This window comes from Canis aureus, chromosome X, assembly GCF_053574225.1.
Source record: "Canis aureus isolate CA01 chromosome X, VMU_Caureus_v.1.0, whole genome shotgun sequence".
NCBI lineage: Eukaryota > Metazoa > Chordata > Mammalia > Carnivora > Canidae > Canis > Canis aureus.
Window position 1 is genome coordinate 59064168 of NC_135649.1, and position 26277 is coordinate 59090444.

A 26277-nucleotide genomic window follows, 5' to 3' on the forward strand; every position below is an offset into this window, starting at 1 on the left:
TGTGGCCATTGGCATGTGGGAATCAAATGACATGAGGAGTAAACTTACCATAGTAGTCCTCTTTTCTGGCATAGTATCACAAGTCCTGAGTTATATTCTACAACAAACTTCCCTGAAAACTTAGAAGAAGTATGAAAGTAAAAGGGAAAGAAATAATAGAGAGAATAAGAGAAGAGAGAAGTGTTTTCCCGATAAGCCATCCAGGACTGAATATGAGTTGGAATAGCCTAATCTTTATTTTTTAAAATTTTTTAGCCTAATATTTAAACCACAAAGGCAATCTTTATATTCCATTTAGGTAGGGCATTTGCTCCAAGATTTAATAACACTCAATATAGTAATCCAGAACCCTTTTCTCTGCTTGAGCTTCAGTTCTGAAGCCTGATATTGTCCTACCTCCTTTTTCAGGGTCCTTGTTTTTCTATACCAGGTGGCATGCTGAAAATTGGTACTCTCAGCCTAAGAATTTCAGACATATTATGACTTCTTTACTCTAGAAATGTATTTGAGTGTATGAAAGCTTAGGACACTATTCTTAGGCTCAGTCTATACCGTTTCCCCCCTGTATATTATCTTTAGACTCCAGTTCTGTCCACACCAGTTAGGATGTTGAGCTACCAAATTTTGATTGAATGTTGAGACACTGTTTTGGTCTGTGTTCTTGTGCCAAGCCTGGATCTGTAAGTATTAAGCTCACTGCCTATTTTAACTATGTCCATATCCTATTCCCTCTGCTTTAATGTGACACCCAAATCCCTGAGTTTAGTTTTTCCTTTTGGAACCACTATACCCTTGAGCCCCTTGTTCCATAGGACTTAATGTGTCCTCTATTTTCCTCATGTCACTTGGGAGTGAGACTTGTTCTCCAAAATATTCTTTATGCCTTACTGGCACACTGAACTGTCTGTGAGAATTGGAGAACCAGGTACAGGGTCTGGACAGCAGGAATGAAACAACGGATTCTTAATTTTGAGGCCAACTCCTGTCCCCAGTTAGGAAGCCAATAACATTCATGTAATATATAGACAGGGTTAAATCAGACATGACCAAAAATTTGGGAATTCTAACTTATGATTGGCAGGGACAAAGATTCCTGGAATCCTGTCCCTCCCAGGAGTGTATAAATTGGCAGCACTGAATTAGAATCTTCACAGGCAGTAGAGAGAAGACAAACTCAGAGTGGGCAGCACAGGATTAGGAGCAGGGAGAGGAAATCAGGTAAGATTTCTGATTGCTATGGTATATGGACTAAACTGAGTCTTTCATTAACTGTGTGTGTGTGTGTGTGTGTGTGTGTTATAGATACTGAGAGCTTGTCAAGCAAGTTTTACTCAAATTACAGATTTCTCCTCTGAAGCTGTAGATGGCTCCAGCTTTCTTTCTTCCTTGCTTCACACTTACCACATAGGTAGATTGTGCCTAAAGAGTCATTGCTGTTTATGGAAGGGAGGGTCTTTTTTCTGAGGAAGACTGTGCCCCTCTGGGAGAGACTAGAGCTGGTAAAGAATAACCATCTGGCCTCATTAAGGATGCAGTTGGCAAGAGACAGGAAGGTGCAAGCTCACGTTTCCATGCCAGTAGGATTTAGAGGAAGCAACTAGGGAGCTGGGAATCCTGCATCAAAGCTGAGGAGGCTTTGAGGTGATATCAGAAAGGTTGGCATAAAATCTGTTTTGATAATAATCCCTCACACTTGTACAGGACTCTTTGCTTTGCAGAGTACTTCCATATCTGTGATTTCATTGAGTTCTTCTAGCACCTCTCTGAGGTTTAGTTGGTGAAGGAACTTGATCAAAATCACAAAACAAGTCAGTGGCTGAGGTGGAACTAAAAACCATGGCTCCTGCTTCCTTGTTCTGTGCCTGTCTGCTGGAGGAGACGAGCTGCCTCTGGTCACATATAAAGAGCCAACTTCTCTGTGATGGGTAGTTTTTTAAGAGTGTTTTAGAACAGGCTAGGAAGCCTCAGAGTCAAGAATTAACTTGTCACTGGTTATCCTGAAGACTGGGGCTCCTTTGTCTCAGCATACTTGAACTTTTCAGAATTTGCTTCATTTACCAGCCATTCTCTCCTCTCTTTCCTAACAGATAGTTGCTGGTTATTGCTTTCATAAGTAAGAAGATGTTGATTTCTGCTGTTCAAGTTGATAATTTTGCCAAATTCATTGACTTTTCTTCTTGCGAAGCACTGAAATAAGCAAGTGGCACTCAATACTCTGGAGAAATTGATTTGCATTGCCCCACATGGTTCTCATGTTTCAGTTATTAAAACACTCAGTGGTTGAGTGTCTGCCTTCAGCTCAGGGTGTGATCCTGGATCCAGGGATTGAATCTCACATTGGGCTCCCTGTGGGGAGCCTGCTGCTCCCTCTGCCTATGTCTCTGCCTTTCTCTCTCTCTCTCTCTCATAAATAAATAAATACAATCTTAAAAAAAACACAAAATGCTATTAATTGATGATTTAAGTAATTTCCTTATCAAAATGAGAATAAATTAATCTTTATTTCACAGACCTTAAAACTTTTGAAAGTTGCCACTATGTATACAGTCCTCTTCCCCACCACCCAACCCTTCAGTTTCTTCCTTAAAGTTGGTTATCTGCCTTTGTTTACATACAAGTTGTCAATGACCTTTTTCAAATGTACACCCTCCCATATTTATACACTGGATATGATCCATTCAGAGAACTGTGTAATAGCTTGATTTGGACACTGTACTGTTTTATTTTTTAATTTTTTGTTAATTTTTTATTGGAGTTCGATTTGACATAATATTGCATAACCCCAGTGCTCATCCCACCAAGTGCCCTCCTCAGTGCCTGTCACCCAGTCGCCCTAACCCCCGGCCACCTTCTTTTCCACTGCCCCTTGTTCGTTTCCCAGAGTTAGGTGTCTCTCGTGTTTGGTCACCCTCACTGATATTTCCCACTCATTTTAACTCCTTTAACCTTTATTCCTTTCACTAATTGTTATATTCCCAAAATGAATGAGACCATATAATGTTTGTCCTTCTCTGATTGACTTACTTCACTCAGCATAATACCCTCCACTTCCAACCACCTTGAAGCAAATGGTGGGTATTTGTCATTTCTAATGGCTGAGTAATATTCCATTGTATACATAGACCACATCTTCTTAATCTGTTCATCTTTCGATGGACACCGAGGCTCCTTCCACAGTTTGGCTATTGTGGACATTGCTGCTATCAACCTTGGGGTGCAGGTGTCCCAGGGTATCACTGTATCTATGCAGTGATATCTATGGGGTAAATCCCCAGCAGTGCAATTGCTGGGTCATAGGGCAGTACTATATTTAACTCTTTGAGGAACCTCCACACAGTTTTCCAGAATAGCTGCACCAGTTTACATTCTCATCAACAGTGCAAGAGGGTTCCCCTTTCTCCACATCCTCTCCAACATTTGTGGTTTCCTGTCTTGTGAATTTTCACCATTCTCACTGGTGTAAGGTAGTACTTCATTGTGGTTTTGACTTGTATTTCATTGGTGGCAAGTGATGTGGAGCATTTTCTCATGTGCTTGTTGGCCATGTATTTGTCTTCCTCTGTGAAATTTCTGTTCAAGTCTTTTGCCCATTTCATGATTGGAGTGTTTGTTTCTTTGCTGTTGAGTTTAATAAGTTCTTTATGGACCTTGGATACTAGCCCTTTATCTGCTAGGTCATTTACAAATATCTTCTCCTATTCTGTAGGTTGACTTTTAGTTTTGTTGACTGTTTCTTTTGCTGTGCAGAAGCTTCTTATCTTGATGAAGTCCCAAGAGTTCATTTTTGTTTCTGTATCCCTTGCCTTCATAGATGTATCTTGTAAGAACTTACTGTGGCCAAGTTCAAAAAGGTTGTGGCCTGTGTTCTCCTCTAGGATTCTGATGGATTTTTATCTCACATTTAGATCTTTCATCCATTTTCAGCTTATATTTGCATCTGGTGTAAGAGAATGGTCTAGTTTCATTCTTCTGCACATGGCTGTCCAATTTTATGAGCACAGTTTATTGAAGAGAGGGTCCTTTTTCCAGGGGATAGTGTTCCTTCTTTGTCGAATATTTGTTGACCATAGAGTTGAGGGCCCATTTCTGAATTCTCTATTCTGTTCCATTGATCTATGTGTCTGTTTTTGTGCCATTACCACACTGTCTTGATGACCACAGCTTTGTAGTACAACCTGAAATCTGGCATTTGATGCCCCCAGCTATGGTTTTCTTTTTTCATATTCCCCTGGCTATTTGGGGTATTTTCTGATTCCACACAAATCTTAAGATGATTTGTTCCAATTCTCCGAATAAAGCCCATGGTACTTTGATAGGGATTGCATTAAATGTGTAAATTGCCCTAGGTAGCATTGACATTTTCACAATATTAATTCTTCCAATCCATGAGCATGGAATATATTTCCATCTCTTGTGTCTATTTCTTTCAGAAGTGTTCTGCAGCTTTTAGGGTATAGATCCTTTATTTCTTTGGTTAGGTTTATTCCTAGGTATCTTATGCTTTTGGGTGCAATTGTAAATGGGATTGACTCCTTCATTTCTCTTTCTTCAGTATCACTGTTAGTGTATAGAAATGCCACTGACTTCTGGGCATTGATTTTGTATCCTGCCAAATTGCCAAATTGCTGTATGAGTTCTAGCAATCTTGGGGTGGAGACTTTTGGCTTTTATATGCACAATATCATGTCATCTATGAGAGGGAGAGTTTGACTTCTTCTTTGCCAATTTATTCCTTTTATTTCTTTTTGTTGCTTGATTGCTGAGGCTAGGACTTCTAGTACTATGTTGAATAGCAGTGGTGAGAGTGAACATCCCAGTCGTGTTCCTTATCTTAGGGGAAAGGACCCCAGTGTTTCCCCTTTGAGAATGATATTTCCTGTGGGCTTTTCATAGGTGGCTTTTAAGATGCTGAGGATGTTCCCTCTATCCCTTCACTCTGAAGAGTTTTGATCAGGAATGGATGCTGTATTTGGTCAAATGCTTTCTCTGCATCTATTGAGAGGATCATTTAGTTCTTGTTTTTTCCCTTGTTGATATGATCTATCATGTTGATTGCTTTATGAGTGTTGAACCAACCTTGCTTCCCCGGGATAAATTCCACTTGGTCATCGTGGATAATCTTCTTAATGTACTGTTGGATCCTATTCGCTAGTATCTTGTTGAGAATGTTTGCATCTGTGTTCAATCAGGGATATTGTTCTATAATTCTCCTTTTTGGTGGGATTTTTGTCTGGTTTTGGAATTAGGGTGATGCTGGCCTCATAGAACGAGTTTGGAAGTATTCCATCCCTTTCTATTTTTCAGAACAGCTTTAGTAGAATAGGTATTGCTTCTTCTTTAAACATTTGATAGAATTCCCCTTGGAAGCCATCAGGCCCTAGACTTTTGTGTCTTGGGAGGTTTCTGATGACTGCCTCAATTTACTCCCTGGTTAGTAGCCTGTTGAGGTTTTCTGTTTTTTCCTGTGCCAGTTTTGCTAGTTTGCGGTTTTGCAGAAATGCATCCATTTCTTCTAGATGGCCTAATTTATTGGTGTATATCTGCTCATAATAGTTTTTTAAAATCGTTTGTATTTCCTTGGTGTTGGTAGTGATCTCTCCTTTCTTATTCGTGATTTTATTAATTTGAGTTTTCTCTTTCTCTCTTTTTTTTTTTTTAATAAGGCTGGCTAATGGCTTATCATTCTTACTAATTGTTTCAAAGAACCACCTCCTGGTTTTGTTGATTGTTCCACAGTTCTTCTGGTCTCTATTTCATTGAGCTCTGCTTGAATCTTTATTACCTCTCTTCTTCTGCTGGGTGTAGGTTTTATTTGCTGTTCTTTCTCTAGTTCCTTTATTTGCAAGGTTAGCTTCTGTATTTGAGTTTTTTCCAATTTTTTGAAGAAGGCTTATATTGTGATGTTTTTCCCTCTCAGGACTGCTTTTGCTGTATCCCAAAGATTTTAAACAGTTGTATCTTCATTCTCATTAGTTTCCATGATTCTTTCTAATTCTTCCCTAATTTCCTGATTGACCCTTTCATCTTTTAGCAGGATGGTCCTTAACCTCCACGTGTTTGAAATCCTTCCAAACTTCTTCTTGTGATTTAGTTCTAATTGCAAAGCATTATGGTCTGAAAATATGCAGGGGACGATCCCAATCTTTCGGTATCGGTTAAGACCTGATTTGTGATCCAATATGTGGTCTATTTTGGGGAAAGTTCCATGTTCACTTGAGAAGAATGTGTATTCAGTTGCGTTGGGTTGTAAAGTTCTGTAAATGTCTGTGAAATCCATCTGGTCCAGTGTATCATTTAAAGCTCCAGTTTCTTTGGAGATGTTGTGCTTCCAAGATCTGTCATTTGCAGAAAGCGCCATGTTGAAGTCTCCCAGTATAAGTGTATTATCTAACTATGTCTTAACTTTGCTTATTAATTGATTGATATACTTGGCAGCTGCCACATTAGGGGCATAAATATTCATTATTTTTAGGTCCTCTTGTTGGATAGATCCTTTAAGTATGATATAGTGTCCCTCTTCATCTCTTACTATCATCTTTGGGATAAACTTTTATTTATCTGATATGAAGATTGCTACCTCTGCTTTCTTTTTTAGGACCATTTTAATGGTAATTGGTTCTCCAACCTTTCATTTTCAGGCTGGAGGTGTCATTAGGTCTCAAATGAGTCTCTTGTAGACAGCAAATGGATGGGTCTTACTTTTTTATCCAGCCTGAACCTCTGCGTCTTTGGTGGGATCATAAAGTCCATTCACATTCAGAGTTACTATTGAAAGATATGAATTTAGTGTCATCATATTACCTATTCAGTCCCTGTTTTTGTGGCTTATTTCTTTGGGCATCCTCTTTCTTTTACAGAATCCCTGTTAATATTTGTTGCAGAGCTGGTTTGGTGGTCACATAGTTTTTCAGTTTCTGCCTATCTTGGAAGTTCTTTATCTCTCCTTCTACTCTGGATGAGAGCCTTACTGCAAAAAGTATTTTTGGCTGCATGTTCTTCTCCTTTAGAACCCTGAATACATCCTGCCAGCCCTTTCTGGCCTGCCAGGTCTCTGTGGAGAGGTCTGCTGTCAATCTAATATTTCTCTTCATATAAGTTAGGCATCTCTTGTCTCTTGCTGCTTTAAGGATCTTCTCTTTATCTTTGGAATTTGCAAGTTTCACTCTTAAATGTTGAGGTGTTGAACATTTTTTTTCTTTTAAGGGGATCTCTCTATTTCCTGGATCTGAATGCCTATTTCCCTCTCCAAATTAGGGAAGTTCTCAGTTATGATTTGTTCAAATATGCTTTCTTGTCATCTCTCCCTCTCAGCACTCTCTGGAACCCAATTAAACATAGATTTTTCCTTCCAGGGCTGTCATTTATTTCCCTTAACATTTCCTCATGGTCTTTTAATTGTTTTTTTCTTTTTTCCTCAGCTTCCCTCCTTGCCATCAACTTGTCTTCTATGTCTCTCACTCGTTCTTCTACCTCATTAACCCTCGTCAACTGACCTCCAGTTTGGATTGCATGTCATTTAATTTATTTTTAATTTCTGCCTGATTATATCTAAATTCTGCAGTCATGAAGTCTCTTGAATCCTTTATGCTTTTTTTCTAGAGCCACAATTAGCTTTAAATCATGCTTCTGAATTGGCTTTCTGACATAGAATTTTAATCCAAATTCTGTGACTCTATGGTAGAGACTACTGTTTCTGATTCTTTGTTTTGTGGTGAGTTCTTCTTTCTAGTCATTTTGCTCAGGACAGAGTGACTAAAAACAAGTTGTACTTGTTAGAAGCACAAACTTTTCTCTCTGTAGCATTCTAGTTGTTTTCTATTTAAATCTCAGGTTGAATTCATAAGTGTTCAAGTTGATTTGAAAGTTATCTAGGTAAGTTTGTGGGACAGGTGACTTGGGGTCCCTACTCTTCCACCATCTTTCCCTGCCCCCATTGCCTCCTTTTTCTTGATTCAATTGAACCTTCCTAATTTTTTGTATGTATGTATATATTTTTTATGTTTATAAAGTATGAGCTACTTAAGGCAAGCAGGCATGAGCAGTGTCTTTTATCTCATTATGGTGCCTGTGTATGATAGGCAGTTAAATTTTTATAAATGGATAACATTATATTAGGATTTGCTTCTCTGTGTAAAACTGAGAGTTAGGGTTCAGGCCTTGGGGTTAAATCTCATACAATTCTTTCCAATTTATGCAATCAATTAATATTAGAGTTAATCTGGCAAGTTTAAAATATGATTTCTAAGTTCATATTCAGCTATTAATTTATTCTTGTTAGCTTCTCTGCAGAATCTCATTTTATCTGAGAAAAGCATTTCATAAAGAAAATATATTGTGGAGAAATGCCATTTTTCTCTCCTAAAACATACTCACAGGGAGCATTCTCTCTCATTCTTTTTCTTTGCCTTGGGAGTCAGAGTGGAATTCTGGGTTATATTTTATTATCAACTTCCTATGTTTACCTGGGTGAATTTTTACAAGTCACATAAGCTTGCTATGTTTATAGAGTTTATCAGGCCAGCCATTCTTCCCCTCTTTCACTATCTTCCTTCAGCTACCTCAAAGAGATGGAAGAAATGTGATCCTACATCTGATCTTATAATTTAAGATTGTTAGAAAAAAATATTGATAAACTTACAGCAATGATATAAAGTTTCCCTTTGGGAAGAGAGGGGAATTAGAATAAGATCTAACTGGCTTATTCCTGTATAGTTATAGAGTTGTGTTATTAGTTTTTTCAATGACCTTCAGAAATAATGTATATCAAGTAGTCTTGATGTAAAGGATTTACTGAATGAAGGGGTAGGAACACCTATATTCTCTCTTATTTATGTCACAAGTGTACTGTCTCTCTCTCCTCCCTCCACCTATCCAGCTACTAGCTCTAGAATTTTGAGTTCCCCATAACAATTCCATTTCACTTCTCTATGGTATTTAGAATATAAATCATGTTTTTCTACAAATTTTTCCTGTTTCTATTTCAAGAACCAATTCACTAACATGTTTAATATATACATCATTCATTCCTAGCTGAGTGTTTCAAATCCCAAGGCTACTTTTTATTTTTATCAGATTGTTTCAGCACCATAAAAACTGACCACTCTTTGCCAGTATTGGCACTGCTGGCTTCTCCATGCATTGAAATGATTATAGCCAACTCCTTTAGCTCTGTATGACAGAAAGGCTGCTAACATCCCCATTGATTTTTGTTTCTCTTATGCCAAAGTAATCTGTTAAATCAGGGCAAAATTGATCTTTCAACTTGATGCCACCCATGTGATTAAATTATGTGTTCTATCTGTATACTTTTTTTCTTGAGGTCCATATAAATATGTGCAGAATAAAAAAATTCTATGAAGTATACCATACTGTGTCGGCTACTTTATGTAGGTTACTTTTGAATCATTCCAGAACAGTTATTAAATCAAATTTGTAAGAAATGCTCAACTGTTGAAGAAAATATGTTCTTTTTGTTTGTCTCAGGCTAAGAAAATCCCAGAGAAATTTTTTTTAACAAGCCTCTAATTTAGTGAATTATATTTTGTCATTGATCTACTGCTTTTAGTAGTTCTAATTGACTAAGGTATTATTTCTTGGGATTGTTAAGGCCTCTACAGTTCTCCATTCCACACTTCTTACCCTCTTTTCCCCCATTCCACACTTCCTATCTAAGCTTATTATAACAGGTTGTCTAAGGTTTAACTCTGTCAGAGGTACTTCAAAACAAATTTGTTACAAATACATATAAACAAATTTCTACAAGTGTCATAATTATTAAGAGTTTTTAGGCTTTGGAGAATACAAATAACTTCATAGTATTGAGAAGGATGGGATTTTGTTTTTTTTAAGTACTGAGATTTTATTAAGTTATCATTCTTGTTGGAAACAGGAATTCATTTCTTTGTACAGATTTTCCATGTTTCTATGCAGGAAAAATTGGAAAGAGTCATATGATAGTAAGCTAATAAAAAAACTTCAGAAACCTAGGGAGCAAAGTTAATTTATTCCAAAATTTGAATCCCCAGATAGTATGAGAGCAGAATTAACTTATGTGTGGCTGCTTCTGGAAAACATTAAAGTAAAAGAACTGATGACAGAATAGTATATAAGTTGGTCCTGGTTGACATTCCATCCTGCTGTCTTTCTCACAATTTCTGCATGGGGTCTTAAAGCAGAGGTCTTGTCTAATGGTCCAATACTTCCTGTTCTTTTAAGATCAATTATACTCATTGCCACTATATTCACAAGGAGAGGGAGTGCCTTAGTTCTGCTCCTACTACCTCTGTTTATGCTCAATGAAGTGTCTCTTCTTAAATCCACAGAATTACTTTTATAAAAGTAATAAATTAATCAACTACTAGTTATTTTTATATATCAGAAAAAAAGTTAATTTTATAAAAATTACATATTACATGGAAGGTATTTTAATTTGTTATAGCCATTCATCCACACTATAATCCCCACTTTCAGTCACAAATCCCTAAGGTCACAAATTAATAAATGGCAGTGGTCCTCTTGAATTATTACTGATAAGAATGGGAAAACTGACCACTATCTGGACCCAAGTACAAGCCACCCAGAAAAAGCCATTTTCTAAGAGATGCTTTTTGTTTGTTGCTAATCTGGTGTGACTTCTTCATAACATGAAATCAGTTGTCCAATATTATGGTGATTTGCTTTTGGATTAGAAGTATCCTGATCAACTTGAAATAGTGTCCATAAATGCCACCTTGTAGATTGTCATTGGGTCATGATCTATAACCAGGATTTGTCAACCCTCTCTAGTTAGCAAGCTGATGCCTAGAAAATTCTCTCCTCATTTGCCAAGGCTACATTATTTATTTATTTGATTTATGCAAGTTTTTAAAAATATATCTGTTGAGAGAAAACTGTGTAACAACAGAGTGAGAGGGACTTAGAACTTGAAGGTCAGATTTCCTGTTCTGGCTCTGTTTGTGACCTTGAACAACCTACTCAGTTTATGGGAAACCAGTCTTAAATTAGTTACTGTGATGACTGATACAGATGGTGTTTGCAAAAGGCTTTTGCAAACTGTGAAAGTGAGCTTAGATTGCAACTGATTAGCTACAACTGAATATTTCACTATATTAGAGGGTTTGCTTAATGGCCAAAATATTTGTGTTTTGGCCAGACTTTATTGGTTTGGTGTAATAGTTTCTTTTCAGTGAATCTTATGTTGATGATCATAAGTAGCCATAAAATTATTTAATCAGATTTGAGAGCTAATTGCTGGTGAACCAAATGCAGTAACATCTTACCATTTGTTTTACATCAATTCTGTTTCTCATGAGTTAGATTCTCTTAATTTGCTGGTGAATCTTAGGACCATTACTCTTATTTTGGCTAAATGTAACTTAAGAATTGCCACATATGTTTCCAATTTAAATATGGATCTCAATCACTCTACCTTTTAAAAACAAAACTTTTTTTTTGTTTTATAAATAATGGGTGATATTTTGTTTTTCATGAATTTCCAAAGAAATTGACCGAAGTGTTATTTGTAGTGACAGTTATTATCCTAAATCACTGAACCCTTCAGCATCACTGAGCAAGTTGTATTTTTAAACTTAAGCTAATTTAATGTGGTTTTACATTTAAAATCTTGGCTAACCCATTATAACACAGAATAGTGAAACCCAATTTTCAGGATTGATTTTACTATTAGGCTGTTATGGTATAATCAAGGAACAAGGATACCATCTCTTTTCATTTTAGCAATAAAGAACTAGTCATTTCCCTGACACTCTTATAAAGATTATAATCATAGCTGCTCTAAAATGTTTATTCCAACTGTGGCAGTTTGGGGGCAATTTAAATTTTCAGTATTGATTAATCCTCTTTTCTGTCTCCCTGTGAAAAACTTATGGTTCAACTGAAGATATCAGGTGAGATATATGAGATTTTTTCATTAGTATTCTATTTATTTTGTCCATTCTTGTAACTATGTAGTCAAGTGTCACCAGAAGATGTTGAGATTATTTATAAACCTCTAACACATTTCCAAATAATTACTGGTACCCCTAAGTCCTAAACTCAAACTTTCCCTTCATATTTTTCCATTTCAGCAGTCTTTATATTGACATGGCCAACTAAATGTTTGTATAAACGAGATCTTTCTCTTCTCTCCTTCTCACATCTCTATCTTTCCAGTCTAATTTTTCCACGTCATCTTCTAATTATAGAATAAATATCCTTTATTTACATCACCAACCCCTTGTACCCATGTCTTTAATTCTACTCTTATTCTATCTTTACAGGAATTTTTCTTCATCTATTGTCCAGGTCTATAGACAGGACCTACTTTTGGACCAATAACAAATAAAGTAAGCAAAGTTTTCTTCCCCTTTACTTTATTTTAATATCTTATCTGACTATCACCTTGCCCTGGAGGCCCTTTCCACCATAGTGTACTTCTCTCAGCTAGTGGTCATATTTACAAATCTAGCTGATAAAGTACTTTTTCAGCTAGATTTGTAATAACTTTTGCAAGAGGTTAGTAACTCTTTGTAATAAGTACAAGAAGATTGATCTTTGGCATTTTTCAGAAGGAATTACATTTTAATTTGGGGATGAGGGAAGTGCTGAAATCTATCAGTTTTGAACTCCTTAAATTAATGAATCCCTAACAATGGAAATTCAACCATTAGTTAGTTTGGGGCATATTACTTTCTCAGTGCCTCTTAAAATCACACCAGATAGGCAAATGCCTATTTGGGGTACTTAGTCTTGTTCACCACTCATAATGTTATTCTTGTAACAGTTTGAGTGAGTATTCCCTAGAATTATTTGGTATGTGGTAAATGTTTCCATGGTGAAATTTAAAGCAATGATGTCTAATGCTGATTTTTACCCCTTACTAAGAAATATTTAGCAGTAGCTCTGGGTATTGACATGAGCACCTTGTAGTAAAAATTCTGCAGCAGGTCAGGGCCTGGTACTTTTGGATGGGTAATGGTTTTTTTTTTTTTTTTTAATTTTTTTTTTTTAATTTTTATTTATTTATGATAGTCACAGAGAGAGAGAGGCAGAGACACAGGCAGAGGGAGAAGCAGGCTCCATGCACCGGGAGCCCGACGTGGGATTCGATCCCGGGTCTCCAGGATCATGCCCTGGGCCAAAGGCAGGCGCCAAACCACTGCGCCACCCAGGGATCCCTGGGTAATGGGTTTGAATAAACTTTTGCCCAGATAGTCTAGTTGGTAATATTCTAATAATTCTCTGTTGAATAAATTCCCATTTTGTTTAAAGCAATTTATCTCAGTGCTATGATATTCTATTGATTCCCAAATACTTGCCTACAATTCCAAAATCTTGCAATTGAGTCCCCATCTTCCTACTATTCAATTTGCAACAATTGTGATAAGGATAATTTATATTTTGGTTCTCTTGTAAATCCTTGTTAAACTTATGTAAATATCTTTCTGAACAGATGATTTATCTTTTTCTTCCCAGCTCAGGTCCTACTCTTTGAGGCTAAAGCTTATGTAAAATCCCAATTTTCATGAAAAAATTAGTCATTACACATCTTGTAGATAGTGTTGTGATGTCCATAAGCTCTACTGTTATGAGACACAGCTTTCCATATGTGGGCTTTAGGCTAGGATTATCCTTATTTTTTAAAAGTTTTTATTGATTTATTATATAATAAATCAATATATTAATATATTAACTATCAATCATATAACCAATATTAAATATATTATTAAATATATTTAAAACATTAATTAATATATTATATATGGATATATAAATATTATATAATATACATTTATATATAAATATATAAATATAATATTTATATTTATAAATATAATGTATAATATTTATATATTCATATTATATGATATAATATTAATATATTAAATGTAATATATTAATTAAATATATTTCAAATATATTTAATACATTATATCATTAATTAAATATAATTAATATTAAATATATCATTTAATTAAATATTAATATATTATTAAATTAATATCTTTATTAATCTCTCTAATTTATTAATCTCTATTAATTAATCTCCCTATATATAGAGAGAAAGCATGCATAGGGGTGAGGCAGAGGGACAAGCAGACTCTCCACTGAGTGGGGAGCCTAATGAAAGTGGCACTCAGGACTAGTTCCCTGGATTCCGGGATCATGATCTGAGCCTAAGACAGACACTTAACTGACTAAGCCACCCAGGCACCCCTAGGCTAGGCTGTTCTTTTCTCTCTATTGACATAACCTTTAAATACATACTTAAATACAGGATAACTAGAATTCAAAACAAATTCATTGTGCTTTCTTAAGATTTTTTAATGTATTTATTCATGAGAGACATACAGAGAGAAGCAGAGACATAGGCAGAGGGAGAAGCAGGCTCCTCACAGAAGCCTGATGAGGGACTCTATCCCAGGACTCTGGGATCATGATCTGAGCCAAAGGCAAATGCAAAACCAGTGAGCCACCCAGGCACCTCTCACTGTGCTTCCTTTATAATACTTTTAAAAATCAACACTTTTGATGTTAAGAAGAGTATCGCTGGAATTCTGTCCATGGAGCTTTAGGATCTTTAAGTAGGTTCACAATAACAAGATGGTTTTCTATTAAGTCAATATTTATAGATTCTTTCATTCACAGGCATAGCTTACTCTTTTTATCTTCTTTCATCATTTCAAGCAATGGCTGGCTTTATCTTCTGATTCATTTGCTGTAGGAGACCCTTCATTTATTGTTTGGCTAAGTCTCCATTCCCCTGTTTAATGGCATTGATGTTAGCTGTAGGTAACATATTTTTGTCCACAATGGCCTGATGCCAATCTACAATACTTTGTTCATTTTACCTACTTCCCTTTTCTGAATGAGGATGCAGAGGAAGTGGTTCAAGGGAACAGTGGGGGTCCATCCTTGCTGGCCTATCCTTTGTTTTGTCAGTTTTCCGTTAAGTGGATTAATAAGAATAGCACAATTCCACTTTTCTTGTTGATTTAATGTTAATCCTGGGAAATATGACTGAGTAATTGGTTGAAATACAAGTCAACCAATCACCCAGTATTCCCCAAACCCCTGTGAGACTGTTGTTTTGATGGCTCTTGAAATCTTTTGTAGTGCCTAATCATTGGGTAGGAACAATATTTCCATGGTCTACAATTTGAAATGGACTTTTGTTGAAAGCAACAACCTTCATTTTTGCTTTACCTCTTCTTATTTTAGTCACAGTTATCAAGACTTCCATAAATGAGTCCTCAATATATTCATTTTATTTTTTTTCTTTTGGGATTTTCAAGTCATTTTCATTTTAAAAGGAATATAATGGAGAGACATTTATATTTAACTGAGGTTTTGTGATTGTTGCAGGAATGCAGGGGGAGTATGAGTTGCTAAGATAAAGGAGTAATTTTCCCCTATATCACATTGGTGCATGACATTTTCCTACACAGAGCTTTGGAGAGGAACATGTAATGAGGAAAGCTGACTTATATTTCAACCTTTCAACCTTTGATCTACATGGCTTGGAAACCATCCAGAGAAGGCTTTGAGATCTACCAATAAATCATTATCTAATTGTTGGGGGACAGCTAACCTAGGCTAATTGAACTATAAGATGTTGTATTTTGGATTAATTCTTATTAGTGGTATTATTAATGACTAAGAATCCCATGAAGAAAGAAAAAGCAGAAGGAAAAGGCCATAGGTAAATAAAAAAGGCCATACTGACTCATTCTGTTCTACCCCATCTGCTGTTCTCCCTAAGGGATTGTGACTGATGATGCAAGGTGGATGGTATAATATACCTCTGTAAATTGTGACTAAGATAATGCCTCCAGAAACCTTTTTCATTCTCTTTATAACCAGGGGTTCAGCCAAAACCTATTCAGAAAAAAAATAGTTCTCATTTCAACCAAATGAGTTTGCCTAGACTATGTCAGCAAAGAAGTCATGAAACTCTTAAGGGGTAAACCATCAAAGCTTGAAATTACAGATAACAAATTGGGTACTTTACTTTTTTTTCTTTTTCTTTTTTTTTCTTTTGTTTGGCTTTGTTATCTGGGTAATAAGTGGTCTTATGGAACGAATTGATAAATTTCCTAGATGTTGCGCTCTTTTGGAAGTGTTTGTGAAGGTTTGATATAAATTTTTAATGAAATATTTAGTAGAGGGATGCCTGGGTGGCTCAGCGGTTGAACATCTGTCTGCCTTTGGCTCAGGGCGTGATCCCAGGGTCTGAGATCGTGTCCCATATCAGGCTCCTGCAGAGAGCCTGCTTCTCCCTCTGCCTGTGTCTCTGCCTCTCTCTCTCTCCTCTCTCTCTCTGTCTCTCTCCCTCCTCTCTCTGTCTCTCTCTCTCTCTCTCTCTAGTAAATAAATAAAATCTTTAAAAAAATGGTAGAAATCACCACTGGAAAAAAATCATAGAAGGATTTAAAGGGTGGGAAAAAATAAGAAATAAAAAGGATTGTTGCAGAAAATGTAAAGATAAATAATAAGGATTCTAAGAACAACAAAGAGAATTATGGCCTATAGGTGAAACACAGATAGACATTTATTGCCAGTTAGAGATTTCTACAAAAGTTTACATATATATTGATATATAATATATAATAAACTAATAAATAAATTTAGAGAGAGAAAGAGTTTCCCAAAAATAGAGAGAAGGAAATAAAATATTGATGCTTTCTACCTTTTTATCCCTCCTACTCCAAATAATTTTTTTAGAAGAAAGGAGAAAAGAAATTATTATTCAAAAAGAGAAAAAAGAAAATGAAATCTCAAAGAAGTTAGAATTCAGACTATGGATTAAATTGCAAAAGGACTTTGCAATCATTTATTTGAATGAGAAGACATTAAAACTGAAAATGAACCAGGGCTAAATAGGTGATGGGTATTAAGGAGGGCACTTGTGATGAACACTGAGTGTTATATGTAAGTGATGAATTACTAAATTCTACTCCTGAAATTAATATTAAGCTAATGTGCTAACTAGAACAAAAAGTGAAAATCAAGTGGGTGAAGAGATATGAAAACTAAGGGAAAGAGAATGGAGTGGGTGGAAAGCAATGGTAGTGGCATGTCTTGAGGCAACACTTTTTGGAGAGAGTGAATAAGAGAAAAAATAGCAGTTTCAAAGTTATTGTTAGATAAGATGGATTTTTATAACATCTGAAATCTTTGGGCTCAACGCAAAACTTTATACTGCTTAAAAGCTCATCAAAACCAACTGAGGTTTTGAGCACCTCATTTGGGCTCACAAGAAAAGTAAATTCTCAAATGTAATCTTAGTTAATAGCAATTTACCCACCCCCCACAGAATTCACTTAGCATAGCATAGCATAACAAGCACTGAATATGCATTGAGTAGCTCTGGTTTTTTAATGACTCGATCATTGTTAATAAAAGTGTATGCTTTTTAATGACTGCCTTAAGTGATAAATTATTATTTAATTTATCTACCTCTCTCTATACCTTCATATCTGGTTACAATAAACTATGCTTTTAGGCATAGCCAGAAACAAGGGATTCTGAGTTGTGGATTACTTTATCCTTAGACCCATATTGTTCCTTCACAAGTATGAAATATTTTATTTTTCCTAAAGCCCTAGAGGGTAAACTTTATTTGTATTTTGAGAAGACAAAGCTAGAGGGGCACAATAGCTGTATGAGGAGTCAGTTTGGAACTTGTTATTTCCTTTGAAAATTGACACTCTTGATAAGTATTTATTGAACACATAATGCAGATTGGATTTCTTAAAAATGTGTTTGGTTAAGATGTGAAATACTTTTTTCTTTTGCCAGTTTATAGAATGTAGAGTAGCAGGCATAGTGCAGTTTAGTGATTTTCTTTTATTATTTTGTAAATAGAGGAAAAGAGGTAGGAAGTAGGGGTTGTGAGTGAATCAGATGTCCCTATTTTCAATCTAATATTTCCTTTGGTGCCTCTCTGCTTCTCACTTCACAATTCAGCCTTTAAGTCAACCCAGGGACTACAGTCATGGAAACTATAAATAAAATCTAGAAACCAGTTAAATGTTACATCTATCCTCCAAACAACTCTTCCTTCTAACACCACAGCAATCTCTGCCAGGCTGGATACACAAAACCTCCAGATAAAAGGAAAACTTGAATCCTATCTGTTACTCAGAGAAAATCTTGGAATACATGTTTGTGTATGCACTGAACCTATTTGGTTAAAAGTTTAACCCAGGCAATCTGTATGTTTTGTTAAGTATTTATCAATTCAGTGCTTACATCAGGTTTTTAATTTTGTTGCAAATCCGGGATTTTACAATTGTGTGAATATTTCTTAAAGGGAAACAAAAACATATATCTTCATGGCCATAATCTTCCCCAGGAATATCGAATAAGTTATTAATTTTAAATAATATTGAGTTTTAAATCAGAGAGAAGAAAATACGTGCATCAGTAAATGATTTCACATGGCCTGAGTTAGTATATACTCTTCAGAGGAAAAAATATTATTCATGCATGCATTTGCATTTGCATTTTCACTGCAGTGATACAATATTTCTTTTTGGAGGGTACTAAGAAATGCTGCTGCAAAATGTACTTTGGATCTCAGGTAAAAACCCACAGCTGGGTTTTAAGAAGCTGCTCATTTAGATACAAATATCAGCCAAAAACAAGGACAAGATACTTTATCATTTCTGCCGATTTGTTTACCCTCTCTCAAGAGAATTGATAGCTTCTGCTTCTGTATTATTGCAATTTCTGATGCAATGCTTAGTTAGTAATTAGGCAGATGAACAGGAAGGATTTTAGCACCTCTAGCAAACACTAGTGACTCAGAAAAAACAAGTGACATTGGTTACAGCAGCTGTAAAGAATGATCATTTAGTTTTTGAGAGTGTGGACTATGAATGAACATGTAAGTGTGAGTATGAGAGAGGAAAGAGGCCTAGAGACAGAAAAGGAAATGGAGAGCTAGTAGTGATTCACAGCAAGTATAAAAACAGAAGTAATATTAAAAAAATGAGCCCATTTAATTCATCACTAAGGATAAATTGTTGTGATTAATGCTACCAAATATTTTTCCTTCAAAAACCCTGTTTGGATGATTTGTATGACTTTTTGTTTTAGAATTCTTATGATAGGTATTATATAAGCCAGGGCTTAAACTAGAAAAATCTTGGGTGAGGTAATAAAAAATAAAAATAAATTTTAAAAACTTTTCCCACCCACCATTTTTGTTAATAACATTAAAGAGAAATATGGATTTTCTTCACTTGAAATAAACAAAAAGAGCTTTCAGAGTTGTGTTTATAGGAAGTAATTAAGTATACTTTGAACTTTAGTGTTTTCAATTGAGAATATGTGCAATTCTCAAATGGGTTTGAATTTATCCATGGTATTAACATTTTAAAATGCCATCCCTAGCATTTATTTAAGTAAGTCAGGGAGTATAGCCTAATTTGATTAGTGTAATGGCAAATGGATCCCTGCAAGGACGATGCAGAGACCTGGCTAGGCACATTTTCATTTGGCCTTTCCTTGCAATATGTAAACATTAATTATGTGTTGCCAGGAGTGTGGGATTGATAGGGGCACTGAACTCAGAGTGTCCATTTGCCCCAAATACTAACCAAGGTGATCCTTTTACTGGTTAACATATTCTTTCAGTTTATAAAAAGAGCCTATTGGGATCCCTGGGTGGCGCAGCGGTTTGGCGCCTGCCTTTGGCCCAGGGCGCGATCCTGGAGACCCGGGATCGAATCCCACATCAGGCTCCCGGTGCATGGAGCCTGCTTCTCCCTCTGCCTGTGTCTCTGCCTCTCTCTCTCTCTCTCTCTGTGTGACTATCATAAATAAATAAAAATTAAAAAAAAATTAAAATAAAAAAAAATAAAAATAAAAAGAGCCTATTGCAGAGGCCCCCTCAGTACATACAAATAATTAAAAACATAGGCTTCTTTGTCCAGGCACTTAAACACTTAATAAACCAGGGAGAATAACAATATAAATGAGGAGGAAAAAAAGGAGGAAATGTGTCTAGACAACATTTGATAAATTACAGAGGTCCTTTACTTTCACTGATTGTATCTGATAGGGAGTTGGGGTTCGATAGGTAAGAAAAAGTAGAAAAAAGTAAACTGCATGGCTATTATCAAACTGCAACAGAAGCTCAAAAGATTCTGATTGGCATCTATGGGATGATTTAAGGGGTACTGGAAAAAGGCCACAAATCTCTCTCTCAAAAGTTTTCCTTAGTGCCTGAAAGTAACTTGTGTTAAGAAGATGTGGAAGGCTCTTATCATAGCCATTTTTTTTTTACCTCAGAGCAGAAACTCATTAGGCCTTTGTCAACTATTAATATCTTAACATAGGTGATTTCCTCAGATCAGTTTCAATCACATAGCAAGTCCTTGAGATGAAAAACCACAATATAAGTGAGAGTTGCTAGTGAGAAACAGGAGGAGAAAGATCTAGAGGATAGATGGCTACTCTAGCCAAATGTTTTGTGTGGGGAATTTGGGCAGTTGAAGGGATAATATAAAGACAATGGAGGCCTAGGTATCATACAGACAGGGGTTGGAAGACAAGAGGTAGAGAACAAAGACCTAAGTACAAGGGCAAAAAAATCTCCTCTCCCTCTTTTACAAGCTTAACTGAAGCACTAGCTAGTTTAATGCACTGTCCTCTGTCTATGACATCTACTTTTTCCAGACTTTGTTGACCAAAAGATGACCATGGTAATGAAAGAAGATATTTAAAAATGATGGGGCAACTCTTCTACATTTTTGGTCCTTTTATTCCCAGGTTCACAGTTAAGGAAGAAAAATATAAAACAGCCTGGCTCACAGAAAGCTAGGACATTATATTTCCCTGTGGATGCTGAGTAAAAAGCTAAGGAAAAAAAGTCTTGAGAAATAGTAAATTATATATCAGTTAACATTTTTGGGTTGGTTAAAAGATTTTGTGAAAAGCCATATGTATGAAAGTTTGTGGAGTGGTGAGAAACTCTTTTCTCTATGGAGTATGGTTATGAAATTTGAGGAAAAAGTGCCAGTTTCAACCAAGTAAAGTGAGTTAGTAGGAAATCAGTCAGTTTGCAGAAATTTCCTATTATTAAGTTTTAAAGTGTTGTCTCCACATGGAATCTGACTTTGAAGAAGGGATCCTTGTTAAAGAGCTAGAAATTGTATACCATGAGTAATTATGTATTAATTTTTTTAACCCCTGAACATCTTCATTTTCAGGCATGACTTAGTAAAGAAAAAAAAAGACATTGCCTTTCTATGGTCCTGAATAGAAGATTGGAAATGATAAAAGCACTCCTTGATGTTTTGTTAAAATATATGTTTGAATCTTCTAAACTGGTATCTCTTTATTATTAATAAGTTGGTCTTTAGTTTACTTGATTTTTGGAAATATCATTCTATTTGGTTAAGGACTGAGAAAAACTGGAGGCTATCTCTGGGAAATGAACCCAAATAATCAACAAGATAGAGACTAAGCCTTAACACAATTAAAACTCTTCTGTTTTAGAAGGAGTTAAAAAAAATTGGTTAAAAAAATCCATGGTAATGAAGACTATGAGAAAAGTGAGAGTGAGAAAAGTTGGGGAGTCTCTAAGAGTTCTTGAGAAATAATAATCATGAACATATAGACATTTGCTATAATATCTTCACAACTTTTAATTATAAAGATATTTAAAATAATAAAAAAATAATGATACCATTGTAGGAGATTATTTTCTTTTTAAAATTTATCTGTATTTTCTGATAATTCTACAATGAACACTATATTTTTTATAATTAGATGAAAGGTGATTAAAAAGTGTTAATGGTGAGGAAAGAAGGAATTAGCTGTTTTTTGAAGATTTGACATTTTTATATTTTGCTACCAAAACCCCTTTGATGTTTTTCTAATTTTTCTTTCTGCCTGCCTTCTTCATTCTGCTAAGATTTTAAAAATTCATCAAGATTAAAAGCTTCTGCACAGCAAAGAAAACAGTCAACAAAACTAAAAGGCAACCTATGAAATGAGAGAAGATATTTGCCAATGACATGTCAGATAAAGAGTATCAAAGATCTATAAAGAACTTATCAAATACCACACCCCAAAAAACAAATAATACAGTCAAAAAATTGCCCAGAAGACATTAACAGACATTTCTCCAAAGAAGACATACAAATGCCCAACACACATATGAAAAAATGTTCATCACTTGGCATCAGGGAAATACAAATCAAAACCACAATGAGATAGCACTGTACAATTGTGAGAATGGCTAAAATTAACAAGACAGAAACAATAAATGTTGGTGAGGATGTGGAGAAAGTAGAACCCTCTTACACTGTTGGTGGGAATGCAAGAGGGTACAGCCACTCTGGAAAATAGTATGGAGGTTCCTCAAAACGTTAAAAATAGACCTACCTTACAACACAGCAATTGCACTACTGGGTATTTACCCCAATGTAGTAGTGAATCAGAGAAAGACAATTATCATATGGTTTCATTCATATGTGGGATATAAGAAATGGTACAGAGGATCATAAGGGAAGGGTGGGGAAACTGAATAGGAAGAAATCATACAGGGAGAAAAACCATGAGAGACTCTTAATGCTAGGAAACTGAGGGTTGCTGATGGGGAAGTGGGTGGAGGGGATGGGGTAACTGGATGATGGACATTAAAGGGGAGGCATGTGATGTGATGAACACTGGGTGTTATGTACAACTGATGAATTCTTGAAAACTACATCTTAAACTAATGTTGTACTATATGTTAGCTAAATGAATTTAAATTTAAATTTAAATTTTAAGATGTCGGTGTACTACATGAAGTACATGGATATGAATATGACCAAAGCACAGACTCTACCATCATATTACTTAGTTCTTATGGGGACACAGAGAAGTGAATGAAACAATGGGGTATTATCACAGAAAAGATGTAAATTAGCTGTTATGGAAGCTTAGAGGAGTTAAGTCCTAGGTTGCTACTTAATATCAAATCTGTAAGAGTCAATATGGGTGAGATAAGAAGGGAAAGTCCTGGGTAAGGAAGAAGGGAGAGCCACTATGTGTAAAAGAGTTATGAAAGGGCTGACCATGTTTAAGGAATTTGAAGTTTAGTGAAGAAGAAAGAGTCAAGGTTGATATCGAAGTTTCTAGATTTGGACAAGGTAGAATAGAAACAAAGGGAAGGGAACAGTTCTATCATTTTGGGTTTGAACATGAAAGTTGATGAAATCAGTTTTGGATATGTTGAACTGGACTAGCCTAAGAGAATCTCAAGTAGAGGTATCTAGTAGTTTAGAACAGAGATCTGCATTGATAATAAAATTTCTGACATATTAGCATATAAGAATAAGATCACATGGAGAAGAGAGTATAAAATGAGAAAACTCAAGGGCTAAGGGTAAAACATTAAGAAACACCGATAATTAAAAAAAAAAAAAAGATTTTTATTTATTCATGAGAAACATCCAGAGAGAAAGAGAAACAGAGGCATAGGCAGAGGGGGAAACAGGCTCCATGCAGGGAGCCCAATGTGGGACTCGATCCCCAGGACTCCAGCATCACACCCTGAGCTGGAAGGCAGACGGTTAGCCACTGAGCCACCCAGGCGTCCCAAGAAACACTGATATTTAAGGGACTTACAAGAGAAGTACATTTACCCCAAAAAAGACAATGAAGCAGTAGCTACACAGGCAAGAGGAAAAGCAGGACAGTGTTTTAGAAACAAAATGAAAAAGAGGCATTTTGGTAAGAGAGAGAGAGGTCAATGTAACCATCGGATTTAGCAAAAAAAAATGATATTTTTATTTTATTATTTTCTAATTAAGTCAAATTAACATACAGTGTTATATTAATTTCACGTGTACAAAATGATTCAACAATTCTATCCATTCTACCTTGCTAATCATGATAGGTATACTTTTAATCCCCTTCACTTATTTCACCCATCCTTCCACCGATCTTGCCTCTGGAAACCACCAGTTTGTTCTCTGTATTTAAGAGTCTGTATAGTTGTTTGTGTCCTTCTTTCTTTGCTCAGTTATATTGTTTCTTACATTCCACATATGAGTAGAATCATATCGTATGTCTTTCTCTAACTTAGCACTATACCCTCTAGATCAACCATGTTGTTGCAAATGCCAAGATTTAATTAATTTTATGGCTTAATAATATTATATTATATATCATATATACATATATCACATTTTCTTTAACCATTCATCTATCAATGTACACTTGGGTTCCTTCCATAGTTTGACTATTGTAAATAATGCTGAAATAAACATAGGTAAACATAGGAGAGCATATCTTATTTATTAGTGTTTTCATTTTCTTTGGTTAAATACCCAGTACTAGAATGACAGGATATTATGGTAATTCTATTTTTAATTTTTTGAGGGACCTCCATACTGTTTACCATAATGGTTGCAACAGTTTGCATTCCCACTAACAGTATACAAAAGTTCCTTTTTTTAATCTACATTCTCACCAAAATTTGTTTCTTGTGTTTCTGATTTTAGCCATTCTGACCGGTGTGAGATGACATCTCATTGTGATTTGCATTTCCCTGATGATGAGTTATGTGCAGCATCTTTTTATGAATCTTTTGGCCATCTGCATGACTTCTTTGGAAAAATGTCTATTCATGTCTTCTATCCATCTATAAATTGTATTATTTTGCTGTTGAGTTGCATAAGTTGCTTATATATTTTGGATATTAACCCCTTATTGGGTATATCATTTTCAAATACCTTCTCTCATTCAGTAGTGTCTTTTTGTGGATGGATATTTTCAGTGTGCAGAATATTTTTATTTTGGTGTAGTCCTAATAGTTTAAATTTGTTTTTGTTTCCATTGCCAAAGAGATATATCTAGAAAAATCTTCTTATGGTTGATGTCAGAGAGATTGCTGCTTATATTTTCTTCTAGGAATGTTATGGCTTCAGATAAGACATTTAGGTTTGAATGACACTTTCAGTTTATGTTTTGTGTATGGTGTAAGAATGTGGTCCAAATTTATTCTACTACATGTAGCAGTCCATTTTTCCCAGCACCATTTGTTGAAGAGGCTGCTTTTTCCCCCTCACTGTATATTCTTGCCTCTTTTGTTGTAGATTAGTTGATTGTGTATTTATGGGTTTATTTGTGGGTTTTATATGCTATTCTTTATCTTTCCATTTGTGTCATCTTCAATATCTTTCATCAATGGTTTATAGATTTCTGTATAGAGGTGTTTTACCTCCTTGGTTAAGTTCATTTTTTTTTTAAGTTTTTTATTTATTTATGATAGGCAACAGTGAGAGAGAGAGAGGCAGAGACACAGGCAGAGGGAGAAGCAGGCTCCATGCACCGGGAGCCCGACGTGGGACTCGATCCCGGGTCTCCAGGATCGCGCCCTGGGCCAAAGGCAGGCGCCAAACCGCTGCGCCACCCAGGGGTCACGGTTAAGTTCATTTTTAAGGTACTTTATTATTTACACTACAATGGTAAATGAGACTGTTTTCTTAATTTCTCTTTCTGCTAATTTATTATTAGTATATAGAAATGTACCAGATTTCAGAGGGAGGGGCAAGATGGCGAAAGAGTAGGGTCCCCAAGTCACCTGTCCCACCAAATTACCTAGATAACCTTCAAATCATCCTCAAAATCTACGAATTCGGCCTGAGATTTAAAGAGAGAACAGCTGGAATACTACAGTGAAAAGAGTTTGCGCTTCTATCAAAGTAGGAAGACGGGGGAAAAAAGAAATAAAGAAACAAAAGGCATCCAAGGGGGAGGGGCCCCACGAGGAGCCGGGCTGAGGCCGGGCGAGTACCCCCAGGACAGGAAAGCCCCGTTATGAAGGCTCAGGAGCTTCACCAATCTTCCCAAACAGAAGGGAACTCGCAGGGAGTTGGAGCAGGATCCCAGGAGGGACGGGAATGCCCTCAGGCTCCCTGGGACACTAACAGACACCTGTGCCCAGGGTAGAGTGCGCCGAGCTCCATAAAGGACTGCAGCGTGAACGGCTGGACCCGGGAGCAGCTTCGATGGTCTCCGGCAGCGGCTCTGCAGAAAGGGGGCTGCGCAGCCCCGGGAGCAGCTCGGAGGGGATGGGGCAGATCCAACAGCGCAGGCCTGGGAGCACACGGCGCTGGGGACACAGCCAAGGATCCGACTTCCCCCGGGGACAGGCAGAGGCCAGGAGGGCCCAGGACAGCAAGGACGCTCCTGACCAAGCTGAGCAGATCAGCGGCCCCGCCCTCGGAGGATCCAGGCCCTGCAGACGCAGAGCTCCGGAGTTAGTTACTGTGG

General features: G+C 36.2%; 1 protein-coding gene across 3 annotated transcripts in view; it reads left to right on the forward strand.

The window, feature by feature from the left end:
- Positions 1-26277, forward strand: part of HDX (highly divergent homeobox) — a 306534-nt gene that overhangs the window by 251397 nt on the left and 28860 nt on the right. The window contains exons 12-13 of one of the 3 annotated variants that reach the window (XR_013374358.1): positions 12279-12344; positions 25274-25320. The exons of the other annotated variants lie outside the window; for them this stretch is intronic. The gene's annotated coding sequence lies outside the window, so the exon portion shown is untranslated. Of the gene's footprint in view, positions 1-12278; positions 12345-25273; positions 25321-26277 lie in introns of those variants that run through there. 3 annotated transcript variants of the gene reach the window in all.